This window comes from Rhinoraja longicauda, chromosome 16 (assembly GCF_053455715.1).
Source record: "Rhinoraja longicauda isolate Sanriku21f chromosome 16, sRhiLon1.1, whole genome shotgun sequence".
Taxonomy (NCBI): domain Eukaryota; kingdom Metazoa; phylum Chordata; class Chondrichthyes; order Rajiformes; family Arhynchobatidae; genus Rhinoraja; species Rhinoraja longicauda.
The window spans coordinates 49,008,248-49,016,288 of record NC_135968.1 but is presented as its reverse complement, the minus strand read 5'-3'; the positions used below and the strand labels follow the sequence as shown (position 1 = coordinate 49,016,288).

The window sequence follows — 8,041 nt, the reverse complement described above, 5'->3', positions numbered from 1 at the left end:
TATTGGCAATTAGCCAATCGAACAACTACCTTTTGTAATCTCCCACTGCTGCTCCGACACTGAAATACACTTGTTAGATGTTGAAAGAGATTCACCATATTACAGGCTACCCAAACAAACCTACAGTTGTATTGTAGAAAGTATCCTAACTGGTTGCACCATGGCCTGGTATAACAAATCCCATGCACCTGAATGGAGGCTGCTGCAAAGTGGTGGTTCAGCCCAGACCAACGTGAGCACAGTCATCCTGACCATCAAAAGCATCTACGTCAGGTGTCACCGCAAGAAAGCAGCATCTGTCCTCAAGGGTCTCCACATCGGGGCTATGCCAGTGTGGCTGTGTCCAGGTTCAGGAACAGCTCCTTCCCTACTGCCATCAGGCTATTAAATGATACACTATTGTCACATGTACTTGGGCACAGTGAAATTCTTTATTTTGTATACAATACACAAAGTACACAAAGACTCGCCACGTTTCTGGCCAAAGTTACTAAGTATAACGTATTATAGTCATGTTGTAGTCATTTTAGTACAAAGTATTACAGGAATGCTATTTGTCAATATCCACTGTTGGGGATAGCCACATGAAAGGGTTAATGTTTCCATTAATCACTTCCAATTTCTTGTTCCATTATCAATCCGTTGGTATTTTCAAAATGGATTCGATTTTTGCAGCAACATTGTCCTTGATTATTAATTATTATGCCTGATAATGTAAACTTGAATCTTTCCTTTGTCAATAATATCATCTCTTGAAATCCCATTAATGATCCTGGTTCCACATGCTGCCATTTCCCAATTCCCATCTTTCCAAACGAAACATAAATTCCACACTTACACAACCAAACTCCATTTATTCACAAAATGCTGGAGTAACTCAGCAGGTTGGACAGCATCTCGGGAGAGAAGGAATGGGTGACGTTTCGGGTCGAGACCCTTCTTTTGGGTCAAGACCCAAATTCCATTTGATTGATGTGCTTGAGGCATTATTATTTTTAAAAGTAGAATAATTTTTAAAAAGCTTTAAATGAAGCGCAAGATAATTTTTGAAAATTTCACACTCATAAGTAAAGCCTTCATTCAAAGATGCTATCAGAATATAATTAGTGAAATACACACATCACCAAACCTATCGTCAGATCAGATGAAATTGGTGCATATTATAAGCATCCTTGTGGTCCTCAAAGGTGTAATTCTGAAAGAGCACGCAGATATTCTTCATTCTCATGATCAATCTCCAAGGCCTTTTCAAAGTATTCAATAGCTTTGGACGTGTTCCCATCCAGCTGATATGTTAACCCTCTGACACCAAGAGCTTTGCTGTCACGTGGAGCATAGTAAAGTTTTTTATCTGCCCACTTCTCCAATTTTTCTTTACACCGTCTCCGTTCTATTGAATCATATTCAATCTTCACTCCTTTCAGAAATAGGCTGATGGCGCTTGATTCCGATCGTTTCTGGTACAGTTCAAATGACCCAGCCTTTAAACATATCTGCTGTATGTTTTCTGGACGGATGTCCTCCAATTTCACCAGATCATTGTAGATCTCCTCTGCCTCAGAATACTCTTCATTTTTTTCGCAAATATCTGCGTAATCCAGCTTTGGTCGAACAGCATTCCTCGGACGGCACTCAGTGGCTTTCCAAAAATGATATTTACATTGACCGATCAACTCAGCTCGCTGCCCACGATTTCTATTACCAGGTTTGTTCAGTTTAATACTATAACATATTCCAATTTGGTGGTGTGAGAAGCACGAGTGTGGAGTTAATTCTAACGCTTGCTTCAATAGATTGATTGCTTTCTCCACTGCTCCAACTTCTCTGTAAAATTTTGCCGCGTAGCGAAGCACATATGGACCCTCACTGGCCTTCTGCAATGCTTGTTCAACTAATGTCTTTGCTTCTTCCTTTTTACCGAGTCCTTTCAATTTTAAGGCCAGCAGCACCATGGCCATTGCATCATCTGGATCCAGCTCCAATACACGTCGCAGATACTTCACTGACTTACTCCGTTCATGACTCTCTGGCGTTCCAGAAAATGATTCCAGACGAAACAGAGCAGTTGCTTTGCCCATGATCCACTCCGTGTTATTGGGATCTTCCCCCAGAGCTTTCTCAAAACATTCCAGAGCCTCCTCATAGTATGAAGCTCCAGAACTCAACAATGACCATCCCTTCTCCCCATACACTTCAGGTATCATTGCTGTATAGCGAGGGCCATCAGTGAGTGGTTTACAGATCATCTCCAGCTTGTCGAGGTAGGACTGGGCCTCGGTCAGTTGTCCCATGTGGTAATGCACCCAGGCACAGTTTCCACAGGTGATGATGCTGTTTCTTTCAAATGTATCTTTGTGGTTCTCCCTCAGAATCCTGTCAGCTTCCTTTAAGTTTTGAAGAGCTTCCTCACAGTTGCCTTGCAGGCAGTTTACGAAAGCGAGTTGGTTGTAGGATGTGGCTTGATATTTATCTGCAAAGATTGTGGCATCGTTTAATCGGTACACCATATCGTCCAAGTCAAGGGTCTCCTTCTGTGGGCCCCACGTGAAGTGACACTCAAGCTGATCGAGCTTCTCTTTCAACAAATCTCTCATTCTGCTGCTGCAAGAGAATAAAATTCATCAAATTCCATGTCAGGCAAGTCTGTCTCCCAATCTCACAAATAGTCAGCAGACCAGACAAGCTGCATTTGGTTATTTTGTCATTGACCTGAAGCAGTCTCCAGGCAAGACTCTGGGATGGTGTGTTGCCTCCCTGATGCTAGAGTCAATGATGATTGGGAGAGAACTGGATATTCTGAGAGGGAAGTCTCCAGAGATCCTTGTCCATATTGGTGCCAATGACATATTTAGGAAGGGAGATCAGGTCCTGCAATTTTGGGAGTTGGGTAGTAGGTTAAATGTAGGACCTCCAGGTTGCCAATGGAATGTTGGCCTTCTTAACAAGAGGAGTTGAGTATAGGAGCAAAGAGGTCCTTCTACATTTGTACCGGGCCCTGGTGAGACCGCACCTGGAGTACTGTGTGCAGTTTTGGTCTCCAAATTTGAGGAAGGATATTCTTGCTATGGAGGGCGTGCAGCGTAGGTTCACTAGGTTAATTCCCGGAATAGCGGGGCTGTCGTATGTTGAAAGGCTGGAGCGATTGGGCTTGTATACACTGGAATTTAGAAGGATGAGGGGGGATCTTATTGAAACATATAAGATAATTAGGGGATTGGACACATTAGAGGCAGATAACATGTTCCCAATGTTGGGGGAGTCCAGAACAAGGGGCCACAGTTTAAGAATAAGGGGTAGGCCATTTAGAACGGAGATGAGGAAGAACTTTTTCAGTCAGAGGGTGGTGAAGGTGTGGAATTCTCTGCCTCAGAAGGCAGTGGAGGCCAGTTCGTTGGATGCTTTCAAGAGAGAGCTGGATAGAGCTCTTAAGGATAGCGGAGTGAGGGGGTATGGGGAGAAGGCAGGAACGGGGTACTGATTGAGAGTGATCAGCCATGATTGCATTGAATGGCGGTGCTGGCTCGAAGGGCTGAATGGCCTACTCCTGCACCTATTGTCTATTGTCTATTGTTAAGGATCCCCCTCTCGCCTCATAGCCATGCCGCCGAGTGTTGGGCATTTCTATCCTGTCTACACCATCTATGTTGTCATCTCAGAATTGCTACCCATGCCACGTGCTAATGAGGCAAGAAATGGTAAGAGAGTATAGGAGCAAAAAGGTCCTTCTGCAGTTGTACAGGGCCCTAGTGAGACTGCACCTGGAGTACTGTGTGCAGTTTTGGTCTCCAAATTTGAGTAAGGATATTCTTGCTATTGAGGGCGTGCAGTGTAGGTTTACTGGGTTAATTCCCGGAATGGCGGGACTATCATATGTTGAAAGACTGGAGCGACTAGGCTTGTATACACTGGAATTTAGAAGGATGAGAGGAGATCTTATCGAAACGTATAAGATTATTAAGGGGTTGGACACGTTGGAGGCAGGAAACATGTTCCCAATGTTGGCGGAGTCCAGAACAAGGGGCCACAGTTTAAGAATAAGGGGTAGGCTATTTAGAACTGAGATGAGGAAAAACTTTTTCAGTCAGAGAGTTGTGAATCTGTGGAATTCTCTGTCTCAGAAGGCAGTGGAGGCCAATTCTCTGAATGCATTCAAGAGAGAGCTAGATAGAGCTCTTAAGGATAGCGGAGTCAGGGGCTATGGGGAGAAGGCAGGAACGGGGTACTGATTGAGAATGATCAGCCATGACCACATTGAATGGCGGTGCTGGCTCGAAGGGCCGAATGGCCTCCTCCTGCACCTATTGTGTATTGTCTATTGTCTATTATTGCTATTCTGTTCATCTCATTACAGGAAGGATGTTGAGGCTTTGCAGAGGGTGCAGAAGGGGTTTACATGCATGTTGCCATGATTGGAGGGGATTAGCTGCAGAGTTTGGACAACATTGGATATTTCTCTGGAATGCAGGAGGCTGAGGGCTGACTCCATACAAGTTTATCAAATTATTAGACCAAGTGGACCAGTTGGGCCCATTCCGTGTAGAGGGGGGACAGGGAAGGGGAGAGGGTGTCACTGAGTGAGGCCTGGACCCAAAGCCTCTCCTGTATTGTAGTACCCTCAACCCCCCCACTCAATCCCCCTTATCCCCCCCTCCTCCCCCCACTGACCCACTCCATCCCCCCAACCCACCCCCACTTACCCCTCCCCTGCCCCACCCCCACTTGCCCCTCCCCCACTTGCCCCTCCCCCACTTGCCCCTCCCCTACCCCCACTCCCCCTGGCCCTGCTTCTACCCCCATTTCCCCCTCCCCACCCCTATTCCCCCCTCTCCCTCCCCTCACCCCCACACGCCCACACCTCCCTCCCCTCCCCCTACCCCCACTCTCCCTGCCCGCACCGCACTCCCCCACCCCCAATCTTCCCTCCTCCCCACCCCCACTTTCTCCACCCCCACTCATCCCTTCTCCCCCACCCCCACTCTTCTCTTTTCTCCACCCCCACCCTGCCCTCCTCGCCACCCCCACTCTCCCCCCACCCCCACTCTCCCCTTCTCTCCACCCCACCTTGCCCTCCTCCCCACCCCCACTCTCCCCCCACCCCCACTCCCTCCGCTCCCCACCTCCTCCCCCCACTCTCTCCTCCCCACCCTCTTTCCCCACCCACCCCCACTCCCTCCTCCCCCACCCTCTCCCCAAATCTCCCCTCTTCCTCACCCCCTCTCCCCTGCCCCGCACTGTTCCTCTTCCCCCCCACCCCCACTCTCTTACCCCAACCCCACCCACTCCTGCCCCCCACACCCACTGTCCCCCTTCCCCGCACCCCTACTCTCCCCCCACCCCCACTCTCTCCTCCCCCTCCCCCACTCGCCCTCCTACCCCCCCCCCCCCCCGCGGGCCCAGCAACGTCGCTTAAAGCTCCTCCGTGCGAGGGTGGAGAGGAAAGAGGAGAGGATGGCACTGAGCGCGGGCACTGCCGTCAGTCGGGCGGGTGCGGCCCCTCTTGGAGCGGGAGAGGCGACTACACCTCCCGGCGGTCAGCGCGGCCCGATCTGTGGAATGTCAAGCGCGAGGCATGCTGGGACGGGTGGCGGTGCAATGGGGGGGGATTAGTTAAAGTTCCGGGGGGGGGGGGGGGGGGAGCGCATTAGTTAAAGGTCCGACGGCGGGGGGGGGGGGGGTTGTGAGCCCATCTCACAGGTGCACGGGTGCCATTGTGACGTCACACGCTGAAGACCTTCAAGAAATGGGTTAGAAAGTTAATTTTTTAACTTTAAAATCTCTTTAGCTTTTAAAATGTAGCTTCAATTTGAATGAGAGTTGTTACATAATATGCCCAGGATAATGGTGAGTAACGTGGGCCAAACATTGTGGCGCTATGGTGTACCGTTGTGGCTGTGCGAACCACAAAGGGTGGACACAAACACACAAACAAACACAGAGTTTCAGTAATATACTAGACCAAATGGGCCCGTTCCTCGTAGAGGCGGTACAGGGAAGGGGAGAGGGTGTGACCGAGGAGCCCTGGATCCAAAGCCTCTCCTGTATTGGTGTAGCACCCTCAACCCCCCCCCCCCACTCAATCCCCCTTATCTCCACCTCCTCCCCCCACTGACCCACTCCATCACCCCTACCACCCCCACTTGCCCCTCCCCTGCCCCAACCCCCATTTGCCCCTCCCCCACTTGCCCCTCCCCCACTTGCCCCTCCCCTGCCCCAACCCCCATTTCCCCCTCCCCACCCCTATTTCCCCCTCTCCTCGCCCCCACTCGCTCCCACCTCCCTCCCCTCCCTGTACCTCCACTCTCCCTGCCCACACACTAATCTCCCCCCACCCCCACCCTGCCCTCCTCCCCACACGCACTCTCCCCTACTATCCTCCCCCACTCCCACTCTCTACTCCCCCCACCCTCTTCCCCCCACCCCCCCCAACTGTCTCCTCCCCACCCCCCCCTTTCACCCTACCCCCAGACTCTCCTTCCCCCCACCCCCTCCCCCCTTCCCCAACCCCACTCTCCCCTGCCCCGCACTCTCCCCCTTCCCGCCCACCCACACTCTCTGACCCCGACCCCCAACCCCCTCACCCCCACCCTCCCCTGCCCCCTACGCCCACTGTCCCTCTTCCCCCACCTCTCCTCCCCCCACTCCCACTCCCCCAACTCCCTTCCCCCTACCCCCACTCTCTCCTCCCCCACAGTCTGAAGAAGGGTCTCGGCCCGAAACGTCACCCATTGCCTCTCTCCTGGAAGCTGCCTGACCTGCTGAGTTACTCCAGCATTTTGTGATCCCTTCGATATGTACCAGCATAGTCAATATAGCCAATTTATTTGTCACATACACATAAATGTGCAGTGAAATGAAAAATTATCCGCAGTTCAACAATAAGACCAATAAGAATAATCAATAAAAATGCAATAGCACATACAATCATAACCAACACCAAACAAAAGAAACATCCATCACAGTGAGTCTCCTCCAGTCACCACCTCACTGTGATGGAAGGCCAGAATATCTTTTCTCTTCCCCTGCCGTCTTCTCCCGCGTCTTGCTGTTGGAGTTGCCACGTCGGGGCGGTCGTGGTGGTCGTGGTGGTCGTGGCTCCCGACATTGAAGCCCCCGCCGGGCAGAGAAAATCCAGGCCGCGCCGGACGGTGTAAGGTCCGCACGTCTGTAGTTATTTTCCTAAACTACCGTGCCGGTCGACGTTACCATTCTGAGCTGTTCAAATTAATTTCAAATTGATCCACTAATTTTCAGTAGACCATATCCTCAATAATAATCTGCAGGTGAGTGAGCACCAGACACAATAGGGTGGCACGGTAGCGCAGCGGTAGAGTTGCTGCTTTACAGCGAATGCAGCGCCGGAGACTCAGGTTCCATCCTGACTACGGGTGCTGCACTGTAAGGAGTTTGTACGTTCTCCCCGTGACCTGCGTGGGTTTTCTCCGAGATCTTCGGTTTCCTCCCACACTCCAAAGACGTGCAGGTATGTAGGTTAATTGGCTGGGTAAAATGTAAAAATTGTCCCTAGTGGGTGTAGGATAGTGTTAATGTGCGGGGATCGCTGGGCGGCACGGACTTGGAGGGCCGAAAAGGCCTGTTTCCGGCTGTATATATATATGAAATATGATATGATAATAGTCCTTACCTCAGTATGCTGCTTGGATGGAAAACACTTTATACTCCTTTCTCAGCTCGAGTAGTACTTTCTCAGGTTGAATCAATCTCAAAGTGTTCTGAATGTTGTGCCTGACTGTTCCTTTATAGTGTCACTTATTTCCTGATTGGGAACAGAAACTGAAACTCAGAGGTGTAATGACAATGCTGAATAATTAAAGGGAAAATTGCGAAACCACACAAATACCTTTATAAACAACACTTCATCAAAGGTTCAATGTAATTGTTGTTCTGAGCATTGAGGGTCTAAAGACCTGGAAGGGCTCCTTGCTTTTGCAGATGAGCTGGTGGTCTTTGGTTTGAAATCTACATCTTCAGCCTGAGCCTGGGCCTGGAGAGGGTTCCTGTGATGTGGAGACATACTGCCTGG

The 8,041-nt window shown here is 50.2% G+C and overlaps 1 pseudogene; it reads right to left on the bottom strand.

Annotated features, from left to right (window-relative positions):
- Positions 1 to 1,060: 1,060 nt before the first annotated feature.
- Positions 1,061 to 2,609, bottom strand: LOC144600999 (antiviral innate immune response effector IFIT1 pseudogene; annotated as a pseudogene).
- Positions 2,610 to 8,041: the final 5,432 nt, after the last annotated feature.